The sequence below is a fragment of the Rana temporaria genome, chromosome 1 (genome assembly GCF_905171775.1).
Source record: "Rana temporaria chromosome 1, aRanTem1.1, whole genome shotgun sequence".
NCBI lineage: Eukaryota > Metazoa > Chordata > Amphibia > Anura > Ranidae > Rana > Rana temporaria.
This window is the reverse complement of record NC_053489.1, coordinates 145,272,382-145,293,496: the sequence shown is the minus strand read 5'-3', so window position 1 is coordinate 145,293,496 and position 21,115 is coordinate 145,272,382.

Genomic DNA, 21,115 nt, shown 5'->3' with positions numbered 1-21,115 from the left:
GAGCATGGACAAGAAGGGGCTGCTGGGACTGGTCTAGCAATGCAGAGGGGCCCACAGGAGAACAGGACTAGGTAAAAAATCTGCTTTTCCAAATCTGCTATTAATTTCTGCAGCACTGGTGCTTTTGCACAGAGCAGTCACAGTTCTCCTTTTCTTGGGTCCCCACCAGTGCTCCTGTCAAATGCCTCCATAGCAAGCCATTTACTCTGGGAGCACTCGTGCATGCTCGATACTGAGCCATTGACACACTGAGCATGGCTCAGCCCCATCTCCCTCTTCCACCTCACTGGCTATGATTGGCAGCAGCAGGAACCAATGGCTCACACTGTTGTCTCTGAGCCAATGAGAGGGGGAGAGAGCCAAGAGAGCCACTGCTCACGTGCACATCGCTGAATTGAGATCAGGCTTATATAAATATAGGGGGCTGGGGGAGCTCCATGCAGAAGGTTTTTTACCTTAATGCATTCTCTGCATCAAAACCTTCTGCCTTTAGAGCCACTTTAAGTTTCCTGGAGTTCAGCATTAAAAGAGAACTTTAGTCAAAACAATTCCAGTGGGGGAATGATAGAACTTCTGTCAGTATTTTGCTGCTTATGGTTTCCTTGACATTGACTTTCTTTAAAACCTGTCACAAATGTGCACAATTCAACCTGAGCATATGGTAAAAAATGCATAATAACGAATACTGTAGAATAACAATTTGTCAAAACGATCAGTCAATTTTGAGCAATAGGCAGCTTAAGTTATATACAAATCTGTACATATCATGCCTTTTTGACCTCTATTGTTCACCTGTGATGAGCAGCTTCATTTACAAATAGGAAGGCTCAAGAAGTAAGAAGGGCTTGTTGAGGCACAATTTTAACATAAAATATGCCTTTGTGTTCCTATATCTGTAGATCTAGTGATCATTTGGACATGTGGTGTTCACTGAAGGTAGCCTCCTTCTCATTTTCATGAAATACTCAGTTTAAATTGGCCAGGTTTGTTTTACTTTACCTATAGTGTTTTTTATTTTCACTCATTTTATTTATTTCTTTTGTAATGTGACATTAAAAATATACGCCACATTTTTTACCTGTATTTAAAGTGATACTAAAGTCTATTTTTTTTTTCTTTAAAAATAAGAAACATGTTATACTTACCTGCTCTCTAAAATGGTTTTGCACAGAGTAGCCCAGATCCTCCTCTTCTCGGGTCCCTCTTCGTCACTCCTGGCCCCTCCCTCCTGTCAAGTGCCCCCACAGAAAGCATCTTGCTATGGGGGCACTCGAGCTGAGCCACAGTTCCCTGTGTCTATTCAGACATGGAGCCGCAGTTCAGCCCCGCCCCCTCTCTCTCCTGATTGACTAACTGAATTTGATTGACAGCAGTGGCAGCCAATGGTGCTGCTGCTGTGTCCCAGCCAATCAGGAGGGACAGTCCCGGATGACGAGGCACTCGTGCACATCGCTGGACAGAGATGGGGGCTCAGGTAATTATTAGGGGGGCTGAGGGGGACTGCTACACACAGAAGTTTTTTTTTATATCCTAATGCATGAAATGCTGTAAGATGAAAAAACGTCTGCCTTTACAACAACTTTAATTTGTACATGACTTCACCAAAATGTATTTTGCTTTTCTTTTAATATCATTATAAGTCGGACAAATCAAAGAATAAATGTTGTGCTTTTTATCTAGAGCGGGTATATGCAATTAGTGGACCTCCAGCTGTTGCAGAACTACAAGTTCCATGAGGCATAGCAAGAGGGACAGCCACAAGCATGACACCCAGAGGCAGAGGCATGATGGGACTTGTAATTTTGCAACAGCTGGAGGTCTGCTAATAGCATATCCCTGATCTAGAGTATCACTTGAAACTTAAAATGGCCATATACACAAAGAGAAAACCAACGATTCCCCCATCCATGCTAAATATAGTGGATGGAGGAATCTCCCACTCCCAACTATTGTATTCTGACAGTCGGCACCCATGGCTGTCAGAATACCCAAACAGCGACTGCAATTGATCGGCTACAGTCACTGTTTGGGTGACTTTTTATTGCCTGGTTCCATTAATTAATCCGTCTTAATTTGTTGTGCTAGCTGTGTTGGCAGACCCACTCAAAACCCAAATCAGCAGAAATTAGGTATAGCTGACTTGGTCATCTGAAAAACATTTTTATTTTGCTTTGTTTTATTTTTATCTAAAGATTGCATAGAAAATAAAAATAAACTGACAGTGTTTTACCTGACTATACTTTGGTTTATAACGGGTAGAGATGTGGAAGCTCAAGTGGTTAAAATTATTCAGTAACAATCCATAATAAATAGAAAAGTAGTGTGACCACTGTAAAATTATTTGTATTTGCAGGAGTTTTTCTTTACTTGTTTTTCTCCTGTAATCGTATTTTAATGTTTATGCCCGAGTATTTCTCAAGCACTCAGATGTTGTAAACCAATACCACAAACAGAGGTAAATCAAATGTAAACAGCCTGATTAACAAGTTGTGCATGCTAATAAAACACAATAAAATCGTATTATTTAACTTGCTAAAGAGAACATTGCCATTAGCTAGACAACGATAAACAGAACAAAACTCTAAAGCTAAAAACACTTGTCTGCTTCAGAGATATTTTTTTCAAAATGTTTGGAATATTATTTATTAGGAGGGCAGTCCAGCCCAAATTATTTTATTTCCAGCACAGGTAGAACCGGTTAGTCCTTTCTCTCAAAGGGGATACCAGTCATGAAAATGACCTTTTGTAGATACTGACCTTGTCCCTCTAATGTTTAGACTGCTCCCAACCATTATTCTGTTGTTTTCTGCAAAATAAAAAATGTAAAAAAACATCTAACAGGGAGAATGGGAACTCCCATGTTGGTTACAGCAGGTGTGCAACCCTCTGAACTCAAGAGCAAAATTCTTTCCACAAACAAGATATATGAAACTTTTGAACTCCCATCATCTGCCAAAAAACTCACATATGACTTTTGGGTGGGCCTTTTGTTTTTATCTAGCAGGCCTTTTCATTAAATCCATACTTCACATCTTCTTTATAGGGGGTTCAGCTGCCTATGCTGCTTATATAGCTCTACTGTTGTCCAGAAGTTTGGGGGTGAGGCAAGGACAGGGTGATGGGCATTTTAAAACCATGTGAGGGTTGAGTGGTTGTAATCTAATATTATTCTATACCCCAGTAAGAATGCTCTTACATTTCTGTAGCAGAAAACTTTGGTCCACTGATAAATGCAATGTCAGAGGGTACTATTCACACCAGTATCACTTTGTATTAAATTACTATGTTAACATAATGTACTGTAGTTAGACTGTTTGACTGTGTTGTGCTTTGTTGATTGTATTACTCCCCTTGTCCACATTTTTAACCATTTCATAGGGAGGCTGAACAAGTAATGCCCCGTACACACGATCGGAATTTCCGATGGCCTAACATTCGATAATTCCGGAATTCCGTTCAAGCTGTCTTGCATACACACTGTCAGACCAAATTCCGACAGTCCAAAACGCGGTGACAAAAAACAGTACGACGAGCCGAGAAAAATAAAGTTCAATGCTTCCGAGCATGCGTCGACTTGATTCTGAGCATGCGTGGGTTTTTTCTCCGGTTGAGTTGCACACAAACTATAGGAATTTCTATAAAACATGTTCTATTTCTAAACACTGACAGGCTTTTTTCATCGGAAATTCCGATTGTGTGTACATAAGGCTTTCAAAAGACTTTTTTTCTGTTTAAAGCGGAGGTCCACACAAAAATTGAACCTCCGCTTTTTGGAACCCTCCTCCCATCCAGTGTTACATTTGGCACCTTTCAGGGGGGAGGGGGGTGCAGATACCTGTATAATACAGGTATTTTCACCCAAATTCTTCAGTTGAACTTAAACATATCCTTAGATGAACAGTAGTGATTTCTTCACATATATAGGATTTTTAGTGCTGGAGACACTGACATGAAATGTTCACAAATTTTAAATGTCAGATTTTCTGGTATAATAAATATTTTATTATCACCAGATATGATGCTGCATCTGTGTCCCACCGGCTCTACAGTGCCTTAAAAAAATATTCATACCTCTTGACAGTTTCCACATTTTGTCATGTTACAACCAAAAATGTAAATGCATTTAATTTGGATTTTATGTGATAGTCCAACACAAAGTGGCACATAATTGTAAAGTGGAAGGCAAATGATAAATGGTTTTAGTTTTTTTTTTTACAAATAAATATGTGAAAAGTGTGGTGTGTATTTGTATTTAACACCCATGTGTCAATACTTTGTAGAACCACCTTTCACTGCAATTACAGCTGCAAGTCTTTTTGGGGATGTCTCTACCAGCTTTGCACATCTAGAGAGTGACATTTTTGCCTATTCTTCTTTGCAAAATGGCTCAATCTCTGTCAGATTGGATGGAAGTGTCTGTGAACAGCAATTTTCAAGTCTTGCCACAGATTCTCAATTGGATTTAGGTCTGTACTTTGGCTGGGCCATTCTATCAAATGAATGCGTTTATGCCAGAAAGTTCAAATTTGGTCTCATCCTACCAGAGCCCCTTCTTTCACATGTTTGCTGTGTTTCCCGCATGGCTTCTCTCAAACTGCAAACGGGACTTCTTATGACTTTCTTCTTGATACTCTTCCATAAAGGCCAGATTTGTGGAGTGCACGGCTAATAGTTGTCCTGTGGACAGATTCTCCCACATGAGCTGTGGATCTCTGCAGCTCCTCCAGAGTTTCCATGGTCCTCTTGGCTGCTTCTCTGATTCTCTCATTAATGCTCTGCTCGCCTGTCGGTTTAGATGGATGGCCATGTATTGGTAGGTTTGCAGTTGTGCCATACTCTTTCCATTTTCGGATGATGGATTGAACGGTGCCCCGTGAGATGTTCAAAGCTTGGGATTTTTTTGTAACCTAACCTTGCTTTAAACTTCTACACAACCTTATTTCTGACCTGTCTGGTGTGTTCCTTGGCCTTCATGGTGCTGTTTGTTCACTAGGGTTCTCTAGGGTTCTCTAACAAATCTCTGAGGGCTTCACAGAACAGCTGTATTTATACTTAGATTTAATGACACATATGTGGGCTCTATTTACTAATTAGGTGACTTCTGAAGGCAATTGTTTCCACTAGATTTTAGTTAAGGGTATCAGAGTAAAGGGGAACGGAACGTGCATCTACATCGGTATCACCCCCCGTTGACTGCATTTTTCCACACCATTGATGGGCTGTTTGGTCTGCTTCCGGCCGGAGCTTTAACTTGATAAGCCTGTCAAACACTGCTAAATTGTAAGTGTGTTTTTGTCTTAGTTTTTAAATAAATCAATTTTTACGGATTTACACTATTGTGGCCTCCTATGTTTTTTATGTGGTATGGTCATCGTATCCTCTAACACGGGAGTGCAACCGAGATCGTTATCTGGATTGTCCATACAAGCCTTTACTCCGTAGAGTTTAAAATCTTCATGCTACCTGGGGTCTTCTTTTAACTAAGAGACCACCGGGAATCTGGTAAGCAGATTCATTACTCGTTTGGTGGAGGTCTCTTCTTCTTTCTTTTTTTTTGGATTGTCACTTACCAATATGGACTTTTCTTTTCATATTCACTGGTGAAAGGACTTTTTTGTTTCCATTAAGGACTTTTTTCTGATAATTCGTTGTTCATTTATATTCATCATATTTTTCACGGATGATTTATTTTATTCGTTTTTGGACACATTTATGTATCTTTATTATGTGTAGCGCATCTTGTTTTTTCTCTATGTTTTCACTGTTTATATATACCCAGTAAGGTGCAGCTTCACTTTATCACATTTGATTGTCACACATTATCATTTATTTTTATCACTTAACATATTAGCGCAGTTGATTTCCCATTTTTTCACATCAGAGTAAAGGGGGCTGAATACAAATGCACACTTTTCAATTATTTATTTGTAAAAAAAAAATGAAAACCATTTATCATCTTCCTTTCTCTTCACAATTATGTGCCACTTTGTGTTGGTCTATCACAACAAAAAAAAAATAGGTTTATGTTTTTGGTTGTAACATGCCAAAATGTAAAAAATTTCAAGGGGTGGGAATACTTTTTCAAGGCACCGTAGCACTGAGAACAGTGAAATCAAAAACTGCTGATCTCACGGTTCTTGGGTCTGCTCTGAGCAAGAACTGTCAGTCACAGCTCTGTGCTTTGCCCCTCCAGCACTCACTGGAGCACCACAGGAGCGGCACACTGAGAGGCTCAGCCAGCTGCCAGTCCGGCAGGTGGGCAGATCACAACATTATTGTCGGGATCTTTGCAGAGCCTGGACCGGCTGAGTGATGTCAACTGACAGCAGTCTTAAGCACGCTATTGGCTGAATCTGTGTCACACGCGTGCAGAACGTGGTGCCTAATCCCCTACTAGATTAAAATAGAGCCAGTTTTACCTAGCTTTGTAAATAAAAGCTGTAGCCAACCAGTAATGCCATATAGTTCATCCACTGTTCTTGTAAAGATCACCCATGAGTAGCAGTAGTTACTTCTTATGGGTGGTCCTAACAGTATATTTGTTTTAGAGTGTTCCTACTTTATACGCTACATTATATATATATATATATATATATATATATATATATATATATATATATATATATATACAGTGCATTCGGAAAGTATGTACAGAAATATTCACAGCCTTTGCTCGATACACTGTTGAAGCACCTTTGGCACCAGTTAGTCTCAAGTCTTTTTTAGTATGATGCTACAAGCTTGGCACACCTATTTTTGGGCAGTTTCTTTCTCCCGTTCTTTGTTTGCAGGACCTCTCAAGCTCCATCAGGTTGGAATGGGAGTGTCGGTGCACAGCCATTTTCAGATCTCTCCAGAGATGTTCAATCGGGTTCAAGTCTGGGCTCTGGATGGCCACTTAAGGATATTCACACAGTTGTCCCGTAGCCTCTCCTTTGTTATCTTGGCTGTGTGCTTAGGGTCGTTGTTCTGTTGGAAAATGAACCTTTACCCCAGTCTGAGGTCCAGGGCGTTTTGGAGCAGGTTTTCATCAAGGATGTAACTGTACATTGCTGCATTCATCTTTCCCTCGATCCTGACTAGTCTCCCAGTTTCTTCTGCTGAAAAACATCCCCACAGCATGATGCTGCCACCACCATGCCCCACTGTAGGGATGGTATTGGCCAGGTGATGAGTGGTGCCTGGTTTCCTCCAAACATGCTTGCCATTAAGGCCAAAGAGCTCAAACTGTTTCATCAGCCCAGAAAATTTTGGTTCTCATGGTCTTAGCGTCCTTCAGGTGCCTTTTGGCAAACTCCTGGCAGGCTGTCATGCCTTTTACTAAGGACTGGCTTGCATCTGGCCACTCTACTTTACATACCTGATTGGTGGAGTGCTGAAGAGATGGTTGTTCTTCTGGAAGGTTCTCCTCTCTCCACAGAGAAATACTGGAGCTCTGTCAAAGATTTGGTTCTTGGTCACCTTCCTGACTAAGGCCCTTCTCCCCCGATCGCTCAGTTTGGCCTGCAGGTCACTCCAGGAAGAGTCCTGGTGGTTCCAAACTTCTTCCATTTAGGAATGACGGAGGCCACTGTGCTTCAATGCTGCAGACATTTTTCTGTACTCTTCCCCAGGCCTGTGCCTCAATACAATCCTGTCTACAGACAATTCCTTGGAGTTCATTGCTTGGTTTGTGCTCTGATATGCACTGGTAACTGTGGGACCTTATATAGACAGGTGTGTGCCTTTTCAAATCATGTCCAGTCAACTGAATTTACCACAGGTGGACTCCAATCAAGATGTAAAAACATCCCAAGGATTATTAGTGGAAACAGGATGCTCCTGAGCTTAATTTTGAGTGTCATGGCAAACGCTGTGAATACTTATGTGCATGCGATTTTTTTTTGTTTTTCATCTTTATTCAACTTGCAAAGATTTCAAACTAACTTATTTCACATTGTCATTATGGGGTACTGTTTGTAGAGTTTTGAGGAAAATAATGAATTTAATCCATTTTTGAATAAGGCTGTAAAATAAGAAAATTTGGAAAAAGTGAAGCACTGTGAATACTTTCCAGATGCACTGTTAATATATATATATATATATATATATATATGTATATATATATATATATATATATATATATATATATATATATATATATATATATATATATATATATATATATATATATATATATATATATATATATATATATATACTGTATGTACAGTATTTTATTTTAGAATGCAATAAATATTCTGAAACCAAACACCAGAGGAATAAGTATCATTTGACTTTTCAATCAGATTTTATATTTTAAGAGAAGATTAGAAAATAAAATAAGGTTTGCCAATGGTTCTTTTTAGCAACACAGGCACATCTTATTTTTTTCTTCTTGCCAATAGATGTACCTAGCTTTCACCAAAGAATAAATAATACAATGCATTCTATTTGAATAGTAAGCAGTGGTAGATTTTCTATGTAAAGTTGTTCCTGGCTTGTTCAAACTTGTATGTTTGTATTATTGTTACCGCCTGTATAAGAATCATACTGATGAGGACGACACTGAAAAGCTTTCGGTGTTGCATTTTGTATTTGCACAGGGAAACCGTGAATGCATAGATATTTGTATAACTGGGCTGCCAGGAGGTATTGACTTTCATTTAATGGTAAGAATAGCTCACACTGACTTTGCATAGTTTTGAATATTTGCATCTGTAACATCCTTAGCATTCTGTGCACTTCCTGCTCTGCAGAATATGTTTTCATGGATAAAATTTGTCAATTTATGCTCTCTATGTGATACAAAAATATGCCCATCCTAGACAAGTCCCACATTACTAAATGAGAGAGGGATTCTTGAAATCGTTAATCTTAGCAAGCATGAAAAACATTCTGTATATGTTATATCCAAGCATGGCATTGTTCATAGTAACAGTCTAAAGAGATTCTTCAAGGAAGTTATTTAGATGTGTTCATTGTTGGCATACATTGTCTGCTTTACACTTGTTGAGTTATTTTGGATACAAATGTGCACATTCCCAAAGTAAATTTACCAGTTAGGTCACTAAAACACTTTCCTTAACCACTTAAGCCCCAGACCATTTTGCTGGCAAAAGACCAGGCCACTTTTTGCGATTCGGCACTGCGTCGATTTAACTGACAATTGCGCAGTCATGCAAAGTGTCTCCTAAAAAAATTGACGTCCTTTTTTTTCCACAAATAGAGCTTTCTCTTTGTGGTATTTTATCACCTCTGCGGTTTTTATTTTTTGCGCTATAAACAAAATGAGAGCAACAATTTTGAAAAAAAAACAATATTTTTTACTTTTTGCTATAATAATTATCCCCAAAAAATATATAAAAATACTTGTTTTCCCTCAGTTTAGGCCGATACGTATTCCTCTACATATTTTTGGTAAAAAAAAATGCAATAAGCATTTATTGATCGGTTTGCGCAAAAGTTGTAGCATCTACAATATAGGGGATAGTTTTATGGCATTTTTATTAATGGTTCTTTTTTTTTACACGTAATGGCAGCGATCAGCAATTTTTATCATTATGGCGGACACATCGGACACCATTTTGGAACCATTGTCATTTTTACAGCGATCAGTGCTATAGAAATGCACTGATTACTGTAAAAATGACACTGGCAGTGAAGGGGTTAACCTGTAAGGGGCACTGAAGGGGTTAAGTGTGACCTAGGGAGTGCTTCTAACTGTTTGGGGGTGTGGCTTACCGTGACATATCACTGATCGCTGTTCCCGATGACAGGGAACAGATGATCAGTGACATGTCAGGGGAAGGATGGGGAGATGTTTAGGTAGATTCACATACGTTGCCTTAACTTTGCGGCGGCGTAGCTTAGCGTGTTTAGGCTACGCAGCCGTAAGTTGGCTAGGCAAGTACATGATTCACAATGTACTTGCCTGCTAAGTAACGGTGGCGTAGCCTAAAGCGGGCGGGCATAAGGGCGCCAAATTCAAATGTGTGTAAGGGGGCATGTTTTATGTTAATGGGGCTTGACCTTACGTTTTTGACGTATTTTTTTAACTGCACATGCGCTGGGCGCCTACATTTCCCAGTGTACATTGGGGCTAAGTACGCCGCACGGGCCTATTGATGTCGACGTGGACGTAAACGACGTAAATCCCTATTCACGGACGACTTACGCAAACGACGTAAAAATTTTGAATTTCGACGCGGGAATGGCGGCCATACTTAACATTGGCTACGCCACCTAGGGCCTAGATCTAACTTTAGGCGGCCTATCTCTTACGTAAACGGCGTAAATGTACTGCGTCGGCCTGGCGTACCTTCGTGAATCGGCGTATCTACTAATTTACATATTCTACGCCGACCGCAATGGAAGCTCCACCTAGCGGCCAGCCTCAATATTGCAACCTAAGATAGGACGGCGCAAGCCGTCGTATCTTAGATATGTTTAAGCGTATCTGTGTTTGAGAATACACTTAAACATAAGTCGGCGTAGATTCTGAGTTAGGTCGGCTTATCTACTGATAAGCCGGCCTAACTCTTTCTGAATCTACCTAGTTGTGTTTTTTTTTCACAAGAAATACCTAGTTGTGTTTAAACTGACATCTCCCCATTCTTCAGCTCTGTGAACCGATCGCTGGACACTGCCGAACATCGAGTACGCGGGTGCCGCGGGCACGGTCACGGAGCCCGCGACTACACGGCTCGCAAATTAAAGGGGACATATATGTACGCCCATTTGCGCAGCCGTGCCATTCTGTCGACGTAAAAGTGCGTGCGGCGGTTGGGAAACGGTTAAACTCCAATTCTGAAGAATTTCAAAAAAATATTAATGATTAAATCTGATGGTCATATCACTGAAATGTTAAGAAAAAGTACAGTCAAAGCTTGTTTTGACTGTACTTCTCCTTTGGATCACAGGACTGCTGTTAGTTTTGCTCTCCTGTGACCCATTTTCTGTGAAAAGATCCAGGATCCACGTCATCACAACCACAGATTCTGGATCTGCCAGATCCCTGGACCAACACCCAGCTTAGTCTCTCAGCGAGCCACTGAGAACCTGAGCCGGCCGCTGCTGCTTCCGCCTCCCCCCACAGCTCAGTGCTCCAATGATGGGGGGGGGCAGAGAGATGTGACTCACAGTCTGGAGCTCTCTGCTCATGGAGCTGTGAGAACTGAGCGACTGATCGCTCGGTTCTCAGATTAGGGGCGTCGGAGTACAGATGCAGCATCGGACCCATTCTGCACCAAGGTAAGTATAAATAAAAAACAGAAACCCATACTTCTCTTTTAAGGGATAAGTCCACCTTTAGGAGTATGTTACATGTTACACCCATATTTGGGGTATAACATTTAGCATGCTCCTATGCACCCACCTCCCACCGCCAGCACTCCTCTCTCTGTGAAAGCGGGTGGGGTATCCCCTACTGCTACTGATTCCTGTAAATGAAACAACTACATGTATTGTCTGCCACCGCAGCTGATGTACTTGTACTCTAGATTTCTAAGTGAAAGTTTGTATTGGGTTACAGACACAAAGCTAGAGGAAGGCTGTGCAGGAGCATCCACAATCTGCTGATCATGGGTGCAATGCTCTGCAAGCTCCAGTAAAAAATAATAATAAATGCACTTTTATTATTATTATGCATTCATTATTATTATTATTATTATTATTTTATTTTTTATGTGAACCTTTAAAGTACATCTAATTCCACTTTTTTTAGTTGGATTTAGCTGGAGTTTGGCTTTAATTTGTTGGTGTGTTTAAATTTGTACATTCAACACTCCTTTTGCTCCAGACTGAAAACGCGGCTGTCTGTTGTGCACCTGAGCTCCTTCATCCAGAGTTAGGGGACTCTAATACAGGAGTTTCGTTACTGGCCAGATCACCAGGTGAAATCAGAGGGGAAAAGGATAACTAATGCCACCACATCTAATGATTGGTAAGCTGCAATATATTACATTATTGGTTTTGAGTTTTATACCACTTTAACAGGGGTTTTAATACTTGCCAAATCTGTCCAAATCTGAAAAAAATAATTTTCTTCAGATAAATGTTATACTTAACCTGTGATTTATACATGCTGGTCTGCTATGCCACATAGCTGAAACTTAGGGCTGCCATGCAAGCAAAGAAACAGGTTCACTTTAATGTAGGCCTCTACAGATGCATGTATTTAAACCTACAATCAGCCACCAACAGAGAAAGAAAAGCTTGTTTTAAGGTTTATATTTCTAGAGTCGTAGCTTACACATTGATATGGACTCCCTATGGAAATCAATGCTGTCAGAGAGAGTGAGTCACTCACTATTTACCCACGTGTATTGGGTATTTCCTTTTGGTTCCTCAGACTGAACACAGTAAAAGGTTAAAGAATGAAAGATAAGTATATGCAGCTGCGGATGGAGGGGATTAAGGCAAACCTGTTGTTTCAATTACTGTGTGTTGGGCACTTAAATTTGATTACTGGGCTAGAAATTTTAAGGACTCAGAATTTAAGAATCAACAGCTGAAAACTGGCAAGGTGGAAAAGGACCTAATCCTCTTTGGACATACTACGGCATGGGTGCTCAACCTGTGTCCCTCCAACTGTTGCGGAACTACAAGTCCCCATGAGGCATTGCAAGCCACTGACAGTTACAAGCATAACTCCCAAAGGCATGATGTAGTTCTGCAACAGTTGGAGGGCCACAGGTTGTGCACCCATGTACTACGGTATTCCATAAAGTTAGACACTCCCTAATTGATTTAAAAAAAACAGTTTTACCTAGCTTTGTAAGAACAAGATTTAGCCAACTAGTAATGCCCTATTTCTGTTCCTTAAATCAGAACTCCAAGCACACAAACATTTATTTAAATATAATTCTTGGTAGCCACAAAGAGTATAACCAAATAAAAGTAAAATAGAGGGAGTAAGCCTCGAGGGTTAAAATATCAAAAGAAGGGTTATAAAGGAGGTACCATCATCCTAATAAGTTGAAAATAGGGGGGTAGAGACAGTTCCCCAAACTAGTCTCCACTATGAGAGTAAGGACTATCTTAGTACCAATGGGACAATGTACATGTTATGAATACATTTTTTATTTCATTTTATATATATAAAAAAAGACAATAATCAAGACAAAACAGTATATATAAAATCAAAGGGTGTTCATACAGTTGTGAAGATACTTAATGTGCTCCAAGATTGGAGTTAAAAGTATGGAAGGTCCTCACAGGACATGTGGTCCTCTACATGTTTTGCCTTCTAAGACTGCTTCATCAGGAGGATGATATCTACAATAAAAGTAACAGATTATACAAAGCAATCACAATTCCAAAAAAGCACAATTGTATATAAATGTAGTAGAGAAACCACACATATACATATTAGACCACAATATTTTTGACAACATGGGGAAGGGAAAAAAAGGCATCTTACCTGAGAGTCCAACCGCAGAAGCACAGCCAACAGGAAAGGGGAAGGGAGGGAAAGGAAGGGTGGAAATGGGGAAGGGAGGGAAGAAAGAATGGGGATGAAAAAGCAGGGGGTACAGGGGGAGAATGGGGGAAGGAGGGGAGGGAGGGAAAAAGGTTTAAGGTTCAACTGTAGTCCAGTTATTACTCTATAAAAAAATGTAGACCCACCTGAGACAGCAGAGTAGAAACAGTATGTATAATTCCAAGGGGAAGGATGGTTGATATGTAAAAAAAGGTCAGGGTCAAGGTTTCTATAGTTGGTTCAAGATATACACATGTCCCCTTGGTGATCCAGGGAAGAGAAAAGGCTGGCTGATAGTAACACCAAAATAATATGCAAGATATATCAGTGTGATTGCTGAGCCATCAAACCGGATCTACAGATACAAATATGAAAGGGTAACTGGGGATGGAAAGAAGTAATATACAGCCATCCTGATATATAGTATTATAGGAGGTAATAGAGGACAGGCACCGGTCTAAGAACTCACCAGAGGAGATGATAGGCAAAGTGTCCCAGACATACACTTTACCTATTAGCAGGCTGGAGCCTGCTTATATGCTCCCCAACCAAACAAACGTTCTCCCCTCGTGTTCTCCCCACCACCCTTCTTTCCCCTTTCCCTTCTTTCCTACACTCTATTCCCCTGTCTCCTCCCTTTCTCCTTCCTCTCCTCCCACGTCCCCCTCCCCCCCCGTGTTTCTTTTATCTCAATGGTTCACTGTTCATACAGAAGTATATTTACTTATCCTTCATATACATATCCCATTTAGCTACTGCAGAAGATCTATCATCCACTTTTATACACCCCCCATATCCGCAGTAGGGGAACCCCTGTGTTGTTGGCTGTGCTTCTGTGGTTGGACTCTTGGATAGGAGGCTGTGCATCCATACCTTTTATTCCCTTCCCCATGTTATTAAAAATGTTGTTATCTAATATGTATATGTGTGTGGTTTCTCTACTACATTTATATACAATTATACTTTTTGGAACTATGATTGTTTTGTATAATCTGTTACTTCTATTGTACATATTAACTTCCTGATGAAGCGGTCTTAGACCGTGAAACATTTAGAGGACCACATGTTCTGTGAGGACCTTCCATACTTTTGACGCCAATCATGGAGCACATTTAGTATCTAAACAACTGTATAAACCCCCCTTTGATTTTTTATATTGTTTGGTCTCTTTTTATATATGTAAAATAAAATATAAAATGTATTCATAACATGTACATTGTCCCAATGGGACCAAGGATAGTCCTTACTCTTATGGTGGAGACTAGTTTGGGGAAGGGTCTCTACCTCCCAATTTTCACCATATAAAAGTAGCAGTGACATAATGATTGGTAAATAGCCTGTGCAGACAGCAGAGCTGTAGGAGAGACCCTGCTCCCTGCAGAAAATTACCAGAGGCGGCAGGAATAAGACCAGTCACCCAAAAAACAGAGAGAAAGCAGAGGTTACCAATCTTTATTACAGATAGCACCTACCGAGGCAGACTCTGGTTTGTGGTATTTGCTCTTCACATGAATGGATAATTTAATTAAATATTTCCTCTTTTTATGTGTAGCACACCCTCTAAGGAGCCACCGGTGAAACAAGATTCCCCACCCTGCACAGCCAGACACACTGAATCTTCACAGTCTTCCAGAGTCAGTAAACAGAGATAAAACTTGGATGGTGAGTAGGGGTATTATGGGATGCCCACTTGACCTAGCATAAACTTTAGGAACAACTTTAGCTATATACAGTCTATATACACTCCTCAGCTTCCTCCAGCACACTTGCTTGTAGAACTTCACTGGCACGCTGACAAAAAGATCTGACACAGCACTCAGTCAGAAAGCCTGTGATACTTAGGAACCTGATGCCCGTTCTAGATGTTTAGAAAAATCAGCTTCTAGGGGGTACCCTCAACTAGGGGGAACCCTCAACAGCCTCCTGAGCACTCCATCTTCCACCTGACTGCCCCTGCTGGCCTGACTCCTGAGTATTTATGAGGGACCTGCCCCCTGCCAGCCCATTTGCTGGCGATTTACTCAGGCCCTCGTCAATCCTCCAAGCAGATCCTCCTAGACTCTACCTTCTACTTATGGAATCTTCTCCAAGGTTCCAGAGAGTAGGGGGGAGTTACCAGAGATGCTGCTTGCTAAATCATCCAGACTCCCTAAGTCAATCAACACTGACCCAGATTCAACCCAGGTCTGGCTCTCAGTCAGGTCAAATTTCTATACACTAACATCTTTAGCACAGTAGAGGGTGCCACATTTGTAAACATTCCTAAACTCCTTTAGAAAATCAAACTTATTACTGTAGTTCACAGGAGTTGCTACTCTCAGAAGCCACTGATCAGAATCCCCCTGCTGTCCTCCTTTAGTGAATCAGCCTCCACCATCATGCACCATATCCGCATGTATAGACTATGCAAGGAGGGGTTGCTTAAGGGGGAGAGTATGTTTTACTAAACACCACCATAAGTCCAGTGTCTATATTACCAATTTGAAGCCAGACAGTTTAAGAGGAGTTGTAAAGCCCCCGTTTTACTTACCTGACCCCTCAAAAGTCCCACGCTCGGCCCCGAGATCCTCTTCATTGCTCAGCCTGGCAGCTGATTGGCTAGAGCGGATGGGTTGAGAGCTGAGCAGCGCAGCCATTGGCTGGCGCTGCTGTCAATCACATCCAGTGATGCGGCGTGCCAAGGGGCGGGCCGAGTGATACAGTGAGCAGCTATGGCCGCTCGCTGTATCACGGGAGCGAGCCCGCAAGGTCTCATCACCATGCGAGCTCTCTCGCATGAATGTGGTGAGTTCTTGCGGGGAAGACCAGAGACAGCTGCCGACCCCAGAAGACGTGAATCGGGGACACTGTGCAAAACGAACTGCACAGTGGAGGTAAGTATAACATGTTTGTTATTTTAAAGAAACATTTTTTTTTTCCTTTAGTGACCCTTTAACAGGAGCCAATTCTTGGACACAATTTGAAGCTAGTAACAGGGAATTAATTAATATGAGAGTGCATTAATAAAATAAAATTGTCCAGCTGCATTTCATAGCCGATTCTAGATAGCTACAATTCCTTTCGAAAAGCCCAGTTCATGCAGCCTTCAGTGTTTACAAGCTGAACACCATGTGAAATTGGTCTAATTGGTTTCACTGGGCTATATAAGCAGTCATTTTATTTATTTTAGTTTGTTTTTCAAGGAAGGGAACAATCATTTCCATGACTAACCTGCAGAAAATTGAAGCATGGAAAATTACCTCTGTAATATTCATCATAATTACCTCTCACTGTAACCCCCCACTGTGTAATTGAAAATTGTGGACCACTAATCAATAAGGCTAATCTATTAACCCTTAACTGAAAGACACCTTTATTTAAAATTGTCTGACGCCAGGATCTAGTTTTTTTTTTTCTGCAAAAAGAGTTTGTATAAGGTAAAAAAAATCCCAATGCTGTTGTATGTAAACCAGGGGGAAATTGGGAAGGTTTGTGCTATGGTTGGATTACAGGGAGCATTATTGTGAGAAGTGCCTAATATTTCAACATTTAGCACCTTTGTCAATCTGGCTCCTTCTACTGTGATGAAGCAAGCTAGGTTTATCTATATTCCCTGTTTCCTATAATCTACACAATTTATATTAGTTTAGGTGAGCAAAAACGTAAAGTTTTTATTTTACATTTGTAGTACTACCCCCATAGGGGTTGCAGATGATTGGGTTCTCCACTCCAACACAGCCGTGTTGAGCCGTCTTTGAGCTTTGATTTTAAGCTTTATTAGGAGTTATAACTTGGATGAGGAATAGGAATTATGGGAAACGTCATCCCTGTGTACAACTTCAGATTTGTTTTTTCACTTCTGGACACTGATAGTCTCTAAGTGAAAACATGTAACAACCCCTTAAGGACTGGGAACTCTCAGTCCCTTTAGAAAGACTCCCTCCAAACTGCTTCTGTTGTCAGGAGTCTTCCAGGCCAGCCTGAGCCCCGGCCTAAGGCAGAGCACCCCCCCACCCCAGTCTAGGGGGTTTACCTCAAGGACCACGACAGTCGCCTCAACACTCCATCTTCCACCCGACAGCCCCAGCCAGCATAACTTATCCATACTTAAGGGCTAGCCCAACCACCCTGCCAGGCCCACCACCTGGGTATTGGTCAAGCTCCTTTGAGTATGCAAAACAACCCTGGTAGCCTCCACCCTCCAGTTTCTAGAATGTTCTCCAACTTTCCAGAACCAAGGGGAGGCACAAGAGACTTGTCATGCCTAGCCCTGACTTACAGTAAACCCATGACCCAATTATGACTCACAGATTCCTGCAAGCACACTAGTAGCACACTAAAGGGTGCTACACATTTATATTCCTTATAAATAACTGTAATTAATACGCCTAACCTGGTACTTTAAAGCTCTGCCTTATAGTAATTTTCATTTTCTTGCTGTTTCTGAAGGACTTCTGTCTGTCTCCTATTTAAGTGCCTCCTGTTCCACACCAATCAAATGGGGGCACCTGTGCATGCACGCTCTCAGACTTACCCCTGCACTGACACCTGCACTGACACTGACACCTGCACTGACACCTACACTGACCTGACACCTGCATTGACACTGACCCCTATCCCTACACTGACACTGACCCCTACACTGACACTGACCCCTGCACTGACACCTACACTGACCCCTACACTGACCCCTGCACTGACACTGACCCCTGCACTGACACTGACCCCTGCACTGACACTGACCCCTGCACTGACCCCTGCACTGACACAGACCCTGCACTGACACTGACCCCTGCACTGACACTGACCCCTGCACTGACCCTGACCCCTGCACTGACCCCTGCACTGACACACTGACCCCTGCACTAACACACTGACCCCTGCACTGACACACTGACCCCTGCACTGACCCCTGCACTGACACACTGACCGCTGCACTGACACACTGACCGCTGCACTGACACACTGACCCCTGCACTGACACACTGACCCCTGCACTGACACTGACCCACCTAACTCCTACAGTAGAAATCCATCCTCTGAATCCTCCTTACCTGTGTTGCTCTTCTCCAGGACTCTCCTCAGGACGGACAGGACCCCAGCACTGGATGTGCAGAAGTGCTTCGGACCGTCGGACGGAGTCCCGACTCTCTTCCCCGCCGGCCGCCATCACCATCCACCCGCAGCCCGCTCCATGCGGCAACTGCCTCCTCACAGATGCAGCGCCGGACAGCAGAGCAGCAGAGCGGAGGGGAAGACGGCGCCGGCGGCTCACACTTTCCATACCTGCCGCCGCCATTTTCAGACTTTCCCGGCGCTCTGCGATTGGACGTATGGCGGTCATGTGCGGAGGCGGGACTTCCAGCCCCACTCTTCACATGACCCCCATATGCCCAATCACAGGGCGCTGGACATTACACATGGTGGCCGCTGGCCGCTCCGGACATCCCGTGTCTCGGTGACACGGGAAACTAAAATTAGCCGGAGGCACGGAAAGTCGCCCCCCTAAATGTCGCGCCCGGGGCCACAGCAACCCCTGCCCCCCCTTCCTACGCCAGTGCAGATAGTTACAAACTGGTTATACACATTTCTTGGGGCATTGGATTACTTCTGAGACGAATCAGCCACCTCCATCCTTAGGGGACTGGATTTGTCTGATAGGTCTCAGAACGGGCTCGCCGCATATTCCAAACAAGGTTTCAGCCCCTTCGCATGGGGTGGAATCTTGGGTTTCTTTAAAAAGGCAGGAATGGTAATTTTGATGATAATCATATTGTTTTTCTTCTGTTACATTGCTTTTAAAATAATAATATGTATAATTTCAAAAATAACCTCAGCAAAAATACATAAGGAAGAAAGTGAAACTGAAACTGAAATTACCTCAATATCTCCAAACAGATGGTATAGTGAGTATTTGATCAAATGTTCTTAAACAGAACATTGATCAACAGGAGGGGTTGATAGGAAAGTGGGGTATTGGCCTTTATTTTCCTATTAGACTCAATCATTTTAAATTCTTCTAAAACTTCTATATTACAAATTCTCGTTTGTGAAAGTACAGGAAACTTAAAGCTTGCGGCTAAAGCTTCTGTTCTGCAGAATGTGTGAAATATTCTTTACAAAGAAGAGTATATGGTCAATATTCTGCAGACATGTGTGAAGTTTTATAAACATTTATAAACATTTCTAGAAATAAGATGAGCTATGAGAGACTGTTGTCAGAATATATATTATTATCTGTCACGTAGCATTATCTCTAGGCAAACTTTTGTTTTATCACATTTACATTAATACATTTATGTCCAGGCAAACTTTGTATAAAAACATACTGTAATTTAATTGGTCCACAAAGGGGTGCCTCCCATGTGCCTCCCATGCACGGTCAACAATTAAAACCAGTCGATGCCTAAAAATAAATTGTAATCTTGCTAAATGATACTCGTGTTAGTGTCTTGCTGATTACCCGATCGATCGTAGGACTCCTCGTACCCAGAGAAAAAAAAGCGGACCTAACACAGCCTATAACAGTGAGTAAGAGATTTAAAACTGGGATGTGCAATATCTGGTGCCGCTTTGCATAGAAACCAATCAGCTTCCACATTTTATTGTCAAAGATTAATTGGACTCCTGCCTCCAGCACTGTTGATAGGGGAGGAACAGCTAGGGTTGGAATTTGGGTAAGTCTAGCTCCCCATCACTGCAGACACAACCAAGTGTCAAGGTGATAAAGTGGTCACACACAGGGAAATTGTATCTCTGAGTTTACCCTGCAGGGTTCCGTTGCCAGTTTGAAAGTGGAATGGCTTCCAATGCAGAGAGCAGGGTCAGGGATGAAAATGACAGCTGAGGCCTGAAGATCACAGCAGGAGAGTCATTCTCCCATTGTATTCTGTAGCCTAGGTTCACATTGGAGCGATTTGTCACGCGATATGAGAGATCAAATGGCATGACAAGTCGCAGCCTATTGGAGGCAATGGCACTGTTCCAATCAGTGCGACAGCGATTTTGCGGCGCCGCACCGATTTGAAATGGTAGTTTCTGTACTACTTTTGCCAATTTCAGGTGCAACTTCAATAGACATCTGTGCATGAAGCCACAAAGGCATCTATCAAGTAGCACCTGAAATCGCGCTGACCTTGCTACTTTGAAATCGCGCTATTTTGTTTACCACTCACATGTATACATATTTTCCTTTTTGATCATTTTGTTGGTTAATTTTTGTAGCACTGCATACACAAAAAACACACCAAAAAATAAGGAATTCATTAGTTTATTAATTACATCATCATGCCTTTGTATCAGAAACATACTTTTACAGACATAGGGCTAGATTCACATAGATCAGCGGATCTTTAGATCCGCGTGATCTATGTGATTTAAGATCCGCTGCCGCAAGTTTGAGAGGCAAGTGGCTAATTTACTAAACACTTACCTCCAAACTTGCGGCGGCGTATCGTAAATCCCCCGGCGGAATTCAAATTCCGTGGCTAGGGGGAGTGTACTATTTAAATCAGGCGCGTCCCCGCGCCGATTTAAATGAGCATGCGCCGTCCGCGAAATTTCCCGGCGTGCATTGCTCCCACTGACGTCGCTAGGACGTCAGTGGTTTCGGCGTGAGCGTGCGCAAACGACGTAAAAAAACTAAAATTGATGCGGGAACGACGGCTATACTTA